Source organism: Phalacrocorax aristotelis, chromosome 8, assembly GCF_949628215.1.
Source record: "Phalacrocorax aristotelis chromosome 8, bGulAri2.1, whole genome shotgun sequence".
Lineage (NCBI taxonomy): Eukaryota > Metazoa > Chordata > Aves > Suliformes > Phalacrocoracidae > Phalacrocorax > Phalacrocorax aristotelis.
The window spans coordinates 24,812,777-24,829,164 of NC_134283.1; the positions used below are offsets into that span (position 1 = coordinate 24,812,777).

Sequence of the window (16,388 nt, forward strand, 5' to 3'; positions counted from 1 at the left end):
GCACCCCTAACAGCCTGTAATCTCAGTGCCTAGCAGCTGTCAGGCTTGTGGCGCACGGATGGCGAGGACAGGGTCTCAGCTCAGGCGGGCAGGAGGTGACGCAGTGTTATCATGATGGGCAAAATCAGAGCAGGGAGAGCTTTGTGCCCACCTGTCTGGCAGCAAGGAAAACCTCCAAGTTTCTTGGCCTTCAGTAAAGTAAGAAAAACGCTCAAAGCAGGGCAGGATGAAGGCAGGGAGAGGAACTGAAACGAGCTTCATTTGCTTGGTCTGAAAAAACATGAGACGTGGAGGAGGTGGATTTAGAGGGTGAACACTAAGCTGGACTCCAGTTCCAGCTGCACCGCAGCAGCTCTGGTCACCTACTGCCCTTGGCATCTATGGCAAAATCCTGCAGTTTTGTCAGGTCTTGCAGTTTTGGGGCTCTTTGGTGGATGTTTGGACAGCCCCAGCTTCTGGGAACTACTAAAGTCTGTGAAGATAGCTGTTGCATCTTTAAAAATGTATATTGCTCATATAGTTATGGAAAAAAAACACAGAAAAGGTGAGAGTCCAGCAAGAAGAAAATCTTTCTTTTCTTTTCTTTCTTTCTTCAGCGACTGAGAAGTGTGTTTCAGCAGGTATAACTGTGGTTTCTTTATAAAGTAGAGACAAGATTAAATGTATTGTAAAATACATGCCAAGCCAGACAGCAGCGGAGACTCACAAAGCAGGTAACGGATAATAGATACTGAGGTGCAATAATGCAAAGGAGAAATAACAGTGGTGAATGCTGACATCTCAAAGTTGTTTCTATTTCAAACCATCCTTGCCAAGGAATATGTTCATCACTTTTCTATGTTATGCTAATTTATTGTTTGTTTTTTTTTTTAAGAAAAGAACATTTAATTGAATCTTTGAACTTCCAACAAATGCTGGCCCTCTCTTCCAAATCAATATTTACTCTAAACACAACAGTTGGCAGTGCCGAGCATCCCCCGCCACCACTGCTCTGCGCTGCAAGCGAGTGCGTAGTGCTTGGGCACAGGGCGGCTTGTGGGGGACAAGGTCATGCAGGGACGGGGCTGCTCCGCTTGGTGTGAGTGCTGGTAGGAGGGCACTTGGGCACGAAAGTTCGGAGAGTATTTATTTTGAGATGCGGTAGTATGCCAAAAATAAATTCAAAACCCCAAACCAAGGCAGGTACACTTCGACCCCCTTACAGCGATGTGCCGAGGGGAGTGCAGGCGAAGGCTCGCCGGCCACTGGATGGCATTGTTGTTTCACGTGGATAAAAGCTGCGGAGGCTGCCCTAGCCCGTGGTCTGGAGCTGCTGCAGGAGGTTGGGCACCAGTTTTGGGGAGACTCTGTGGTTCCTCTAACCATGATATGACGGTGGTCGTGGCCTGAGTGACACCGCACATTGGCAGATCTGCCATTGCAGGGCAGAGGGTGCTGGGAAAAGCCTGGTCTGCACCATGCTCAGCTGTCCCCAAAGGTGCCACCACTGCAGCCAGGCTGGCTTCAGCTCCCTGCCTGCAGAGAGCAGCTGGAGGCTGAGCACAGCCAGCCCTGGCCCGGGCACCGTGTGGGGATTGCCCTTTGCTGGGGCAGCCAAGGGTGACAGAGGGTGCAACCTTCCTGTGTGCCCCTTGCTATCCTGGTGCAGACCAAAGGGAGCTAACACCACTGCTGAAGTACCCTCTGTGCGGTGCGTTTGGAAGGAGGCAGGACTTGGGATCTGGGAGGTGAGCAGCCCTGGCTTAGGCCAGTCAAAGTTTAGGGGCTGGTGGCATTCACATGAGATGTTGCAGACATGCTGGAGCCCCTCTGCATTTACTCACCTCATAACACCCTTCCTTCCACCCCACCTATCCAGGCCACTGTGTCTTTAAAGCAACGGAGTCATTCCTCCCGATCGTCCGCTCATGGGAAGGGAACATCTCACCCTTTGCAGTGGGGAAGAGGCAGCTCAGCCAGTGCGGAGGGAAGAGCCCCGTGGGTGGGAAGGTCCCTGAAGCAGATGATGCTGAGCAGGCAACGTTTAAAGGAAAGGAGACTTGCTGCTCTCACACCTTCACATGTAGATTGGGAAAAATGAATATTTGAAAAGAAAATGTTAGACTGGAGGGCTTGATGCTTCGTTGGTGGAATGAGCTCCTAAGAGCGCTTCCTTAGAGCATGTAGGCAGCCCTGCCACTAATACTGCTTTTTAACTATCTGCATAAGCAGCTCCTGCCTCTCCAACGAAGACACATACCTGTTTATAGGCTCTTAGAGCTGTCAAGATCTCCACATCCAGTGCAAGCACTGCAGAAGGAAACAGGAACATCAGTGCATCTTGAAGCATTAGCTTCAGGAGAAGCCCCTGGGAGTGCCTGCGCATTTATGTGTGCAGGGAAGGACTGTTCCCTGCTTCTTTCCACACGAGGAGTAGAAAGCGCCAGCTGCAACAGGCGGGTGGTACACTCCAGATACGCCAAAGGGCTCTTCACACAAGGATTAATTAATACAGGAACCCCTTGGTGCCAGATGCCAAAAATGTGTTCGTAATGCAGTGGGAGGAATTAATGGAAGAACAATCAATTGAGGCAGTGGTGTCCTCTCTGGCTGAGGGACTTGTTTAACGGCAGATCACTGGAGGCTTGGAGAGTGTCCTGGGGACGCCGTGTGCTTGCCTGAGCCCACATGCCCAACTCCTTCTTAACCTCTTCCTTAGATAGCCACTATAGAGACAAGGGATGGGGTTAGATGGACCGCTTGTATTTCCCAAGCACTCCAATAACTTTGCTGAATGCTGCTGGGATGCTTGAGGCTACTGTGGCTAGACCACAGGCACCTTTTCCTTTTCCTTTTCCTTTTCCTTTTCCTTTTCCTTTTCCTTTTCCTTTTCCTTTTCCTTTTCCCTTTCCTTTCCTTTCCTTTCCTTTCCTTTCCTTTCCTTTCCTTTCCTTTCCTTTCCTTTCCTTTCCTTTCCTTTCCTTTCCTTTCCTTTCCTTTCCTTTCCTTTCCTTTCCTTTCCTTTCCTTTCCTTTCCTTTCCTTTCCTTTCCTTTCCTTTTTCCTTTCCTTTTTCCTTTCCCCTTTCCTTTCCCCTTTCCTTTCCCCTTTCCTTTCCCCTTTCCTTTTTCCTTTCCTTTTTCCTTCCCTTCCCTCCCCTCCCCTCCCCTTCCCTCCCCTTTCCTTCCCTCCCCTTTCCTTCCCTCCCATTTCCCCTTTCCTTTCCTCTTTCTTTTTTCCCTAGAAACTGTGTTCATACAAACAACTCACTGTGTGTGGCCTCAAAGAGGAAGCACAGCAGGTGCTGCTGGTGAAACGTGATTTCCTCTTGCCAAGCGTTCCACCCCTGTGCCTGGCCTGGCCTACCATGCCCGTTATTTAGCTTAAAATGTCTGCTGTGTTCAGGAAGCTGCATAATGAATTTCCCTTCAAGGCTGTGTGAATGTTGTGGTGTATTTTGCCAAAACCAGCATGGGAACTACAGAAAGGAGAAGTGAAAATGGCTGAAGGTTAAATGCGGCACAACAGGTAAGTTAAATTTGGGTGGGGAATTTCTGGTATTTGTTTCTTGGAAATGATAATACTTTATTGTCTTCTGTATTTATTAGATCCCAGGGTAGTTCTGCAAATCCCAGCTGTGGCTTTCAGTCTTAGCCGTGGAGGAGGAATAGCCACGTGTCCATCTTGTCAAAGCCCGGACAAAACACATGAGTATCACAGCTCTGGGATGGGCAGGTCTAGTTTAACTTTTGTTCTGCTGAGCTGCTGCAGATCATCGAGTGTCATCCTGGAAACATAAAAGCAATCACCATCACATTTGAAAAAATACATTCTGGGAAGAGCCAGCCATCGCGGCTGCTGGGGTGCAGGAGGCTGGCCACAGGCTCAGGCACTTTCTGCACTTGGGCAAACATTGGCTGTAGCCATGTGCTAATCCAGCATGCAATTGCCAGAAAGAGTTTGCAAACCACCTGCAGGCTCCAGTATGTTCTCCTCTCTTGGAGCAGCTCTGAATAAATACATCTTTTTTTTCTTTTTTTTTCTGAAAATTTTTGATGGAAAATTAATGGTCAGAAATAACATTACTACACTAAGCAAGTAAAGGACTTAGGAAATAGGTTTTCCATCTCCAAGTGGGGTCTTGATTTTCCTTCCTGCGTAGCTGAGGGCGCCCCAGAGTACATCTGGGCTGCTGGCTCCCCTCTCTGCTGGGAGCAGCCTCCTGCTTGCTAAATGGCCGTGGCTCCTGACTCAGGGCTGACCTGAGCCAACCTGGCTGTGTTTCTGAGGCTGTGCAGCATGGCACTGGCATGCGATGCCCCAAACACTGCTGCTCCAGCAGCCCCAGGGAAACTTGGTGGGAAAAGCCACAGTGGCAGCCTGAGCTTTCCAGCACGGAGCAGAGGGTGAAAGCTCCCTAAAGCCCAAGGATTGGGAAGGAAAAAGTCACTCTCTGGGTTTATTTTTGTTTGTATTTTAATAGTAGGGCTGCTCACAAGTGGAATCGTCTAAATGCTGCCATGGAAACAGCAGCCTTGGTCCCCAGCACAGTTCACAGCCATCTGCAAGGGAACAATTGTTGGCCTGTTTGTGCAAAATCATCTAGGGTGGTGCCGGGCGGCATGTGGCTGGCCAAGGGGAAGCCACACGAGACACAACAGAGCTGCTTGTCATGCTGAATAATGGGACGTACAAATACCCACAGACAGGATTGGCAATGTCCTGTCCAGAGAAGTGCTGATGTGCAAAACTGGTGTGAATCAAATTGGTTTGAATGAGTGTTTGATTCCCAGGGGCTGCAGCACTTTGCATGCGATGCTCATAGGCATTCATGCTGCCGGCTTTTCAGTTCGTGTGAACATTGTGATCTCCGTGCAAGCAGAGGTCTGTGTGTGCAAACATAAGTCTTCTGAGAGGCAACAGCATGGGAGTGCCTAGGAGGCTGCTGCTCCTGTGGAGGTGAATTTCAACTGCTCCATGCTGGGACCCAGAGCCAGGTCAACTTTCTGCATATAAAAGTTCGACTGAATGCACTGGGCTTACAAAGCTCTTGGCATGAAGCACGTGCAGAAGACTTAGCATGAGCCAGCATTTGCCAAAACTGCTGGGGAACTAATTCCTGGCTTTACTCAACCATGTGCTGGACTTCAGATCTGTGAAGAGTAGCTTCTGTTCCCAGGAAGTTGCCCTGTCTGAAAAGTGATGCACATGAGAATTGGCAGAGGGTCACCTGATCCATGCTAACCTCCTCCCTGCTTGGGCAGGATGGCTAAGCTCAGGATTGCTCTGCTGGCTCATGACCTAACCATGCTGGGACACGCTCTGATGTCGTGAGTGTATGTCACTGACATCTCATGCTGGCTGACACCAGGTAGAAAGCCACCAGAGAGCCCTGCCAGAGGAAGGTGTCTTTCCTCCGCTGGGAATGGGTGAGGGTGTGACCTGCTGGTTGCTGGTGGAAGCTGGCTGTGCCCTCCACCCTTCAGAGGTCCTTCAGCACCATCGGTACCCAGCCTTGGCACACTTGGGTTTCTTCATCCTTGCTATCTGCCTGGAAGGCCAGCATGGACGGTATAGAGACTCAGGATTTTGCCTGAAGGGTCCACAGAGCAGCTGATTTCTTCTTGTCGGCAGAAAGAAGAGCTTAAACAGCCTCCTAACGTGTGTGCGTTGAACCTGCCAAGCTGAGTTTGCACACCTGCAGTCCTTCCCTCAGCAGCCTGACAGTGGAGCGCAGCCCTGCCTGAGCCCTACCCAAGCCCTGCCTGCCGTAGCTGGAAGTCCTTAATTCGAGCTAGCTCGTGAAACCCCTTCATTTCTGCTTGTCCCCCTGTTTTGAGCTGATTTTCCTCTTAGATCCCCATGACTGCACTTTACATATGTGAATGTTCAGGGGAAAGATTTTGAAGCTTCTAGGCTCAGATGCCAGAAGACACTCACTTTCTGGGAGAATTTGCAGTGGTTAACCTGACTGCAAACATCTCATTCAGCCAAGCAAAGAGGGGAAAGATTACTTGGTTTTAATCTACTTTGTCTTCAAAAATATTTAATAAAAGAGGGAAAATAAATTCAGGGGGGCTTGTGGGCATCCTGAGAGCAGAAGAAGAGGTAAAATTATTCCTATCTATAATCCATGATGAATGATTCACTCAGCTCTTTTATTCACAGTTGCATATAGTTATCCTTATTCACTCAGATGCAGTACTCATGGAAATATGTACAGACTCATCTGCATATAAATGATTGTATTGGGTTTGTGTGTCAAGGTTTTGGTAGCGGGGGGGCTGCAGGGGTGGCTTCTGTGAGAAGCTGCTAGAAGCTTCCCCCATGACTGACAGAGCAAGGGCCAGCTGGCTCCAAGATGGACCTGCTGCTGGCCAAGGCCGAGCTCATCAGCAACAGTGGTAGCACCTCTGGGATAAGGTATTTAAGAAGGGAAAAAAGTTGCTGCCAACACCAGCAGCAGTCAGAAGACAGGAGTGAGAATACATGAGAGGAGCAGCCCTGCAGATACCGAAGTCTGTGAAGAAGGAGGGGAGGAGGTGGTCCAGGTGCCAGAGCAGAGATTCCCCTGCAGCTCGTGGTGAAGCAGGGTTCACCACTCCTGGTGAGGCAGGCTGTTCCCCTGCAGCCCATGGGGGTTAACTGTGCAGCAGATATCCTCCTGCAGCCTGTGGAGGACCCCACACCGGAGCAGGTGGATGCACCTGAAGGAGGCTGTGACCCCGTGGGAAGCCTGCACTGGAGCAGGCTCCTGGCAGGACTTGTGGACCCTGGGGAGGGGGAGCCCATGCTGGAGCAGGTTTGCTGACAGGACTTACAACCCCGCAGGGGACCCACACTGGATCAGGCTGTTCCTGAAGGACTGCAGCACCCTGTGGAAGGGACCAACGCTGGAGCAGTTTGTGAAGAACTGCAGGCCATAGGAAGGACCCACACTGAAGAAGTTCATGGAGGACTGTCACCTGTGGAAGGGACCTCAGGCTGGAGCAGGGGAAGAGTGTGAGAAGCCCTCCCCCTGGGAAGGAAGGAGCATCAGAGACAATGCGTGATGAACTGTCCACAGTCCCCATTCCCTGTCCCCAGCACTGCTCAGGAGGGGGAGGTAGAGAAATTGGGAGCGAAGTTAAGCCTGGGAAGAAGTGTGTTTGGGAAGGAGAGCATTTTAAGATTTGTTTTTATTTCCCAACTCTGATTTGATTGGTAATAAATTAAACTGATTTCCCCGAGTCGAGCCTGTTTTGCCCATGACAGAATTAGTGAGTGATCCCTCCCTGTCCTTATCTCAACTCGCAAGCCTTTTGTTCAATTTTCTCTCCCCTGTCTGGCTGACAGCGGAGTGGCAGAGCAGCTGTGGTGGACACCTGCAGTCTAGCCAGGGTCAGCCATCACAATTATGAAGGCCAGCGAGGGCTCCTACGCAGCCAGGGTTACAGCTCAGCGTAGCTCACACAACCTACGCAGCTGCACGGACCTCACTCCCGCTGGGCTGGGCGCAGGTCGCTGAGCAGCCTCTGGGCCCTTCGGAGCCTCAGGGCGTTCCTGCACAGATGCGCGCCAGGGCTTGACTCCTTGATGCGTGCGTTTTCACAGCAAGTTGATCCATGTGCTCTAGCAGGGACAAGGAAGGGAAGGGGTCTGTGTCACCCTACCTCCTGGCAGGAGGCACTTACAGCAAGAAGGGCTATAAAGCCAGCGCAGCCTGGTGTGCAGCGTGCTCCATGCTGCTATGTGGGAGAGGTGACACCAGTGTCCCCAGTCCACAGCTGCCTCCACCCAGCTCCCCTGCACTGAGGCTTCTCTCTCTTTTGCCCATTTATACCAGAATCTTTTCTCTGGTTTCAGAGGTGTGGCTCCAACCCCCCGCAGCAGCAGCCAGTGTCTCCTGCAGTGCAGAAGGACAAACACCCGACAGCCCCAAGGTGCTGTGAGCCAGAGCCAGGAAGCTGTCTCCTTGCAGCACTGGGGAGAGTGGGGCAGGGGCAGGAGATGTATTTCTACCTCCCAAGCAGCTCTTTTTCTTCCAAAACTTCTTTGCAGGAGAAAAGAACCAAGTGGAAATTTTTTATTAGAAATTGTGTTTTTAAAAAACAGTTTAAAGAAAATTATGACATTTCTGTGACACTTCTGTGGCCTGCAGAGAGAGGATTGAGGTGGGCCAGCACTCCCACCTCTCTGTGGAGAGCCTCTCCCAGGAGAAGTCAGAGGAAATGCCAGGCGATACTGAAGAGCAGAGGACACAACGCCATCAGACACTGCTCCAGCTTGGGGAGCACCATGGGTGTGCACGCACGAGCAGAAACCCAAAATATACACAGAGCCAGCAGTAATGCCAGCCTGCGAGGACAAGCCAGTGGGGCCAGATGTTACTGGAGGGAGGAGAAAAGGCAGCCCAGGAGGATGCAGCCCCAGCACAGGCACTGCCTACTGTCATCCCCAGCAGAGCTACAGCAGCACTGGTGCTTCTCCAGGTACCCACATTTGCTCAGGCTGAGGATGCTTTATTATCAACTGTCATTTCACCCTCCATAGTCCCTACATTTCTTATGGATTGGTCAGTAGTTTCCAGTTCACAGACTGCAAATGGGAAACCTATCTCCCAAAAAATCGCTTCCTGTAAAAAAGAAAGACAAACTTGTCATAGAATCATAAAATCATAGAATGCCCTGAGCTGGAAGGGACCCACAAGGATCATCGAGTCCAACTCCTGTCCCTGCACAGGACAACCCCAAATTCACACCATGTTTCTGAGGGTGTTGTCCAAGTGCTTCTTGAATATTGCCAGGCTTGGTGCCATGATACCTCCCTGGGGAGCCTGTTCCAGGGCTCCACCACCCACTGGGTGAAGAACCTTTTCCTAATATCCAACCTAAACCTCCCCTGGCACATCTTCCTGCCATTCCCTTGGGTCCTGTCATTGGTCACCAGAGAGAAGAGATCAGCGCCTGCCCCTCCTCCTTCCTTTGTGAAGAAGCTGCAGACCGTGATAAGGTCTGCCCTCAGTCTCCTCTTGTCCAGGCTGAACAAACCAAGTGACTTTAGGCACTCCTTGTCCAAATTCCCCTCTAAACCCTTCACCAACTTCATGGCCCTCCTCTGGACACTAGTAGCTTTATATCCTTAATGTACTGTGGTGCCCAAACCTGCCCACAGCACTGGAGGTGAGGCCGCACCAGCACAGAGCAGAGCGGGACAATCCCCTCCCTCAACCAGCTGCCATGCAGCGCTTGATGCACCCCAGGGCACAGTTGGCCCTCTTGGCTGCCAGGGCACACTGGTGGCTCATGTTGTCCCCCGATATCAGACTTATCCAACATTCCACCTCGCATGACTGGAACCAGGGAAGGGGTAGGTGGTCTTACATACCTCTGGCCATTTAAAAGTTGGGGCTGTTGATGGAGAAAGAGGTTTTTTGCAAAAGACAGCTCAGGCCACCCATCATGGAGAAGCTGCCCTGCTCTGCAGAGGGGAGCCCTGGTCCCGCAGGCAGCAGGCAGTTGCCTGGTCCTGCTCCAGCTCTAACTCTCCAGCTGGTCCTGACATGGTTACCCCTTGCTTTGGTTTCTCCTTTGGTCTCAAGAAAATAAATACCTCAAAGGGTCACTCTGAGATGGCATTTTAATGCTTGCAAAATAATTTTGCAACCCTCAGATGAAACCTGCATTAATGATGTCTGTGTAATAACAGTGATAGTTACGCTGTTAAAAATAAATACAAATGTTCTCCTTTAAAGCTAAAAGTCAGACCTGCCTTAAACTGGATTTTAGATTCATAGATCCACATAATGTTATACATAAAGTACGGTGATTAAATAAAAGTGCTCTGCAAGCAGTGAGATTTCATACCACACGTGCTGGAGTTTGATTATTCGAAGGGCTGTCTGCTTAGGTATCACTGGTGTGACCCTCTTCCTTTTGATTGCTCTGGTTTTGAACTGCTTCCCACCTTAGCTCAGCCTGAGCACTTTTATCCTGAGTCCAAGAACCTGGCTGCTTGGCAATGCTGTAGCATCCAGAGTGTTCCCTGGACTCAGTAATGAATAATGTAAAGAAAGGAGGTGGTGACAACAATGAGACATAATTCTAAGTAAGGACGAGCACCAAATCAGCTGGTGAAGTAAATCAGATGTAGACCAGAATTTTCCTCCTGCGTCACCTCTTCACAATGGTTTTCCTCAGAAAATGGACTGGGATCCAAACAACTGAGAAACCCAAGGTGTTCGGCTACTGTATCTGGACTATTCAGCTTAGGTCTGGATACCGATAGATGCGGTGGCCCAGGCAGAGGCCTTACTTCAGAGGTAACCTCCCAGTGAGAGCGGTGAAGCTTGCATTTAAAATGGAATAGAAAGAAAGAAGTTCTTCCCCAACAGAGTGGGAGGACTACATGATCTAATGGCAGGTATAACCCTAAGAAACTTAATTTATTCAAGCTTTCTTTTTAGTAAAACCCATCCCACACAACTGGGCAAAGGAGACCATGCTGTGTTCAAAGGGAACACGCTGTGCACACCAAAAAGCCTCTCTGTTAAGTTGGTTTTATCTCCCTCTCTCTGTCTTATATCTGTGCCTGAAAGCGCAGCCAGTGATCTAAAGCAGTGACGGAGTTACTACTGCAGGAGCGAAGGCAGCGAATTCCACTGCATAGTGACTGTGATTCAGTCCTGATGAATCACTCAGCTGCTTTTTTCCCCAACTAGATCTTTGGCTTTATTATTTTTACAGAAGGAAAAAAGGAGGAGGGGGAAAAAAGAAGAAAAAGCCACTGCCTTATCTTCCTCTCTAATCCTTTCCAATTTTTCATTTAAAAAATTTAATTAAAGTTTTGTAGGCATCCCATTCAGGCTGAATAAACTCTTTGATAATCCTGGAGGGGAATCTGCATTAAAAGGAGGTGTGATGTATGGCCAAAAGCAATGACAGCATTGGGGTTCAGCATGAACTGTTATTGGGGTTCAGAAACACCCTGTGATGGAAGGGTCTTGCACTCTGCCTCCTTCATGCATCAAAATCTATTCCCCGCTTCACAGCTTGCACCTGGCAAAGCAAAGAGAGTGCCAGGATCCTGAGACCAGGACTGCAGAGGAGCAGTGGCAGGCAACCTCGCTCTGCTCGGGTACTCCTCACATTCAGGTATCTTTACACAAGGGGCCCTGTTTTGTTCAAGCTTCTGCGAATGACTGCCTTGGCTGTTGATCCACCCTGACCCACTCTGCCAGACAGCAAAACACTTTGCTGCTGTAGGCTTTGCCTGGATGGAGAGAGGGCTCCATACACGCCTGGTATTTGTGATGTAGAATATTGCTGTCCTCCAAATATTGGCAACACTGGCACACCAAAGGGCCAGGAGGTGAAGAATCACATGGCAGAGACAGCAACCAGGCCCCAGTGCTCATGCAATGGGTGTCCACAGGCTGGGATCACTGCCCTGGCCTCCAGCAGGACATAACCAAACTCCTACCAGCACAGCGTGGTCTAACCCTGGCTCTAACCCCTGGGGCTGGGGAGATGGGGCCTAAGAAGTCAAGACCCTCCTCTAACTGCAAGTTTTGAATCTGCCTTCTGGTGTTCACATTTTCAGTGCATTTCTCTAAAACTGCTGTGAGCACAGCAAGGCCGGGACAGGAGCTTACTGCAGTGCCACTGGGAAGGGGACTGCTCAGTTCACTTTTCCATCACTCTCCAACTTGATGGATGTGGGCAAGCATCTTTACTCCCAGTCCACAGTGCTGCTGGTTTTTGATCCAGTGAAGCATTTACATGCCTGCTAGGAAAGCTCCTAAACCCGGTTGACTTCAGTTCGCCTACTTGTGCAAACTGCAGCACGTGCTTGGCTCAGAGCTCTGATGCTTCCCTTTTTATGCTGTCAGGCTCATGAGCAGCTGCTGCTGGAGATCCTGACTCAGAACAACGGTGAAGGCAAGTAAGAAGCTGCTCTGAGGACTCAGATCTTGAAAGAAGAGTTACAAGTGCTCACTCCATGAACAGACATCAAGCCACATTACAGATTTGGCAATAAAACTCAAGGCTATAATGATGAGTTGTCCAGAAAGCTCATGATAGCACTATGGAAAAGAAAATGAAGGCAAAACAAAATTGTTTCAGGAACGCTTTAACTTATGGTTTTAAAGTGACCCATCTCTGCTCCTCCCAGACCAGACTCATCCAGTTTGTCCTGGGTGGTGCAAGTCTGAGAAAATCCAACCTATGACAAGGTGTTTCTTCATGGATTTGATCCTGTTTTACTTTTCTTACTGTTATTCTTTGTCTATCTTTCAGTTACTATAGTGATGAACAAATGCATGCAACAAACAGGAGGCCTGGCAGCCTGGCTATTTCAGCTGCCGGCTGAAAACACCACCAAATTTTTGGACAAAGCAGTTGAAAGATCTTTGCCAAAACCCCTCTGAACTTTAAAAAATGGGTGCTTTTAAACAAGTTGATAGTAAGCTGTGTTTAATGTACACTTGTTTTTTGAAACTTTATCTTGTCAGCAAGCAACATATATTGCGATTTGGTGGGTGCTCTTGTTTCTCCTGCATCTACACACCATCAAAGATGTCCCTTTTCCAGGTGCAACGACCAAAATCGTGATTAAAGGGCACAAAACGAATGGCTACAAACCAAATTAGTCCCCTGAACTTGCGTGTACTCCTCTGGATCACCCAGTTCCAATGCAGTTCTGCTCTGAGAAAGGACAGCCTGAAGAGCTCCCAGCGAAGTCCCTCGGTGTGACCCACACAGCCCGAGAGGCGTTGTATGGGTGCAGTGGTCTGCTGGATCCACGCCAGGGGTCTCACTCAGCAGACTCAGTCTCTCAGAGCCGAATCTGCCAATGCTTGCAGCCAGAAGTTGCATCAAGCTGGAGAGACCAAGCCGAAGGGCCTGCCCTGTGGGTTGGGTTTAGGTTTGTGAGTTATCCCTATCAGCAGCAGCTGTTGTGTATGTTTCGTAGGGCACGCAGAGGGAATGGAGGACCCAGTCTCAGGCAGACCCAGAGGTACCGGTGATGGAGGGAATCCAGCTAGACCCGGGAGCTGCGGCTGAAGCTGCGTGCTGGCAGTTGGAAAAATACTGCTTCATTTCCAGAAGCAGGTCTGGTCAGAAATCCTTCCTGCAGCAGTCAGTACTGAGCCTCGTGCTTTCACCAGAGGTTTACAGGCACTTTGCAAAGGAGAAACTGCAGAAAGGCGTTGTCACTTGAAACCTTGAGACCACAAAATGCAGATCCAGATGTGGAAGGGCAGCACGCCTGAGGATGGAGCTCCTCAGAACCTGCTTTTGTGCTCAGTCCAATATCCCAATAGGTATTTTAAAAATTCAGACGATGAACTGGTTGTGGCACCTGCCGCTGCCAAGGCTGAGGTTTATAAGGGTCACAGGGCCAGATTTTCAGCTGCCAAAACTTGTATAATGTCAAATGAACAGGGCTGACACTGCAAGTGAAAGATGCACTCCCGCCATTTATTTCACTGGGCTCCACTTCCCTTCCGCTATTTTCGCCCGCAAATAAAAAAACAAATCGCTGAACTTGGCGTCAAAAGCCGAGAGAGGGAGAGAGAGTGAAGCATCGGAGAGCCTTCGCCGGGATGGAGGGAGGCTGGTCCTGCCCTGAGCGCCCGGGGTAGCTCGGGGATGTATCCGAGCGCTGCTGGGGGCGGGCGGAGCCGCCGGCGGGGGGGGACACGGACACGGGGGCGCAGCCCCCCGGCCTGGAGGGGACGGACCCAACTTTTCTCGGGGCTGGCTGGGAAGGGGGAGCCGGGAGGAGCCGGGGTGGGGGGCGGTGGGGCCCGGCAGCCCCTCTGCTCCCGGGGCGGGGCGGGGCGGGGCGGGGCGGGGCGGCCGGGGGCGGGGGCTGCTCGGCAGGCAGCGCCGCAGCCCCCCCGCACCGCACCGGCCCCGTCCAGCCCCGCCGCCGGGATGAGGAGCCGCAGCGGGGGAGCCGCGGGGCTCGGGCACGGCGATGGTGAGGCCAGGGGAGCCGGGGGGCGGCGGGGAGGGCCGGGGTGTCTCCTGCCCCGTGGGGGGCCCGCGCGCGGCTGGGGTGGTACCCGGGGGCGTCCCGGTGGGGAGGAAGCCCGATCCGCGGTTGCCTGGGGAAGGACGCGGGCACCCGTGGGCGCCGGCAGCCGCGGCCGGGTGAAGGGCTGCCACGCGTGTGGCGGCGCAGCCGGGCGGGCAGGAGGGTTTTGCACGGGTGTTCGTGCCCAGCGCGTGTGCCCGCCGGCTTCCGTGCCTCCGTGTCTGTTCAACTCGCGGCATTCACCTAACTGCTGGAATTCCCACTAGTGATGCGCAGGAAGGCGAGAAGCGTTATTGCGGCCGGGCCAGGGCAGGAGCCCGGGGCCACCGGGGGAGTTACAGGGACTGGTGGGGCTCGGCGGGAGCGGGAAACCTCGTTTACGTGAAGCCACGGAAGGAAGAAGGTGTTTTCCAGGAGCGGAGCCACGGGGGTTCAGGCAGCTCTGTGCTCTGGCAGTCAGGGTCCGTAGTGCAAAGCTTCCCATCACATCCGAGCTATCCAAGCGCTGTGCCCCTTCCAAGCTCGCGTCGTTGAAGCTAAGCGTTTTGTTGCTGCTGAACACGCACCTTGTTCAGACTTAGCGAACCCGAGGAAAGTTAGCTGGTCCTGCTCGTGTCTAAGTGCTTTGAGTCAGGTACTGGGAGTGGAGCCAGTCTGTGGATCTGACACCGGGAGAGACAGAGCTGTGTCTGTGAGTGTGACACTAGTGTCATTTCCTCAACCCCCTGAGGCGTCTTTCCTAGCTCCAAAACAAACTTCCCCTCTAGAAACTTAATAGAAGGGTGAGTAATAAAAACATTATGCAGCTACAAGTTTCTGCTGCTTCAGGGCAGCGAGGAAGGAGCTGGGCCCTGGTTTGCCAGCTTTAAGCTCCTAGGCAGGTCCCAGTTGGCCTGGACCGTGCTTTGAAGTGTGTGATGTCGTCATGACTTCATTTCTTTTTAAAAATAAAATACTTTTCTTTTAACGGGAATATTGCCCAGTGTTTCTTGAGGGAGAATGATTTTCTCTGTCCCGTGTTACAGCAGCTGACTGTTTTTGCTTGGGATAGCAAAGGTAAGGTAGAGTTTTTTAGGATACTAGTCGAATTTGCCATTGTAGCAGGGGATGATGGATCCCTGGCTGAGGTCAGCCTCCGGGGAAGGCAGCTCGGGATGCTGCAGCAGTCCGACTGCTCTTTGGAGGAAAATATAGTGAGGGAGCCACAGGTGCTCCCACCAGGCAGGGGTGACCCCAGGGACCCGGCTCCCTGCAGCGTTCCCGCCAGGAGGGGGAACTCCTGCCATGTGCAAGGAGCAGCAGCTGCCTTTCTCTCCTTGGAAAAGACCTTCACTCCTTCCTTTCTCCTCTCCCAGCCTGACCTCGGCACTGTCAGCACCGTCCAGTAATGCCGTTGAAAAACAAACATATGAACGAACCTGTGTGTTTGCTTAAATAATAAGTACTTACACACTAAGGTATGTTTATCTTATTTCCTTAAACAGTCTCCTACTGGGTACCGACATAAATAGTTTAATTTCCCCAGGACTGTGTAAACACTGATTTAAGAGAAGAGGAACAAGTGCACTGACTGTGCTTGTTGGCTCATTAAGGCCCTCTAGGAAGTCTCCAAATCGTACATGCAGCTCCTCTGCACCAACTGTGTTCCTGTGAGCACCATCAGTGAACCCCCACCTCCTCCTCCCCAGCCCCTAGAGCCAGCTGCCATGCCTGGTTTCCCACACTTGCTCCCCTTTTCTGAGTAGTCCCTATCACCAGGAAGTGTGAGGCAGGACAAAGAGCAAGGTGCTCCTCCCGGCAAGGGTGCCTGCCAGTCTAGGTCTAAGTCCTCTGGGTCAGAACTGTCTGTTTGGATGTGGTGGAAGGGGTTGCCTGATGAATGCAAGGGAGATACAGCTTGACATGGGACAGAGGACTGCAGGCAGCCTGTGGTGAGAGGGGTGATGAACAGGAGGAGATGGGAATTCCCCACTTTTCCTTTGAGGACACCTGAAGTGTCTCCTGCTTTCCAAACTCCTCTGCTCCTGGCTGGAGGCAGGAGGAGGCAGTGCCTGGGGGAATGTGCAGGACAGGGAAGGATCCAGATCTGGTGCTGTGGTGTGCTGGGACGGAAGAAGGAGCTGAGCACCTTGAGCTGAGGACCAGGGTGTCCTCTGTGGGGAGTCCACCACACTTCCTCCTGTCTCCTGTACTGGAGGAGCAGCAAGCGAAGGGTATGGAGCATATGCCAAGAAGGTGTGAGGAGGCAATGTATTGCCCTGCATGTCCAAGCTGTCATGGTACACAATATGGAAATATTTGTGGTGGGTTTGCGTTTGAAAGCAAAGCTGTCATTTGAGTGAAAAGCAGGAGAATGTTGTCCTTCCAACACTTGCTGGTGAACAG

At 51.4% G+C, this 16,388-nt stretch overlaps 1 protein-coding gene across 3 annotated transcripts in view; it reads left to right on the forward strand.

The window, feature by feature from the left end:
• The first annotated feature begins 13,818 nt into the window (after nucleotides 1-13,818).
• Nucleotides 13,819-16,388, forward strand: part of HTR4 (5-hydroxytryptamine receptor 4) — a 140,588-nt gene continuing 138,018 nt past the window's right edge. For all 3 annotated transcript variants that reach the window (XR_012662082.1, XM_075102059.1, XM_075102060.1), the window contains exon 1: nucleotides 13,819-13,946. The gene's annotated coding sequence lies outside the window, so the exon portion shown is untranslated. The remainder of the gene's footprint in view (nucleotides 13,947-16,388) is intronic.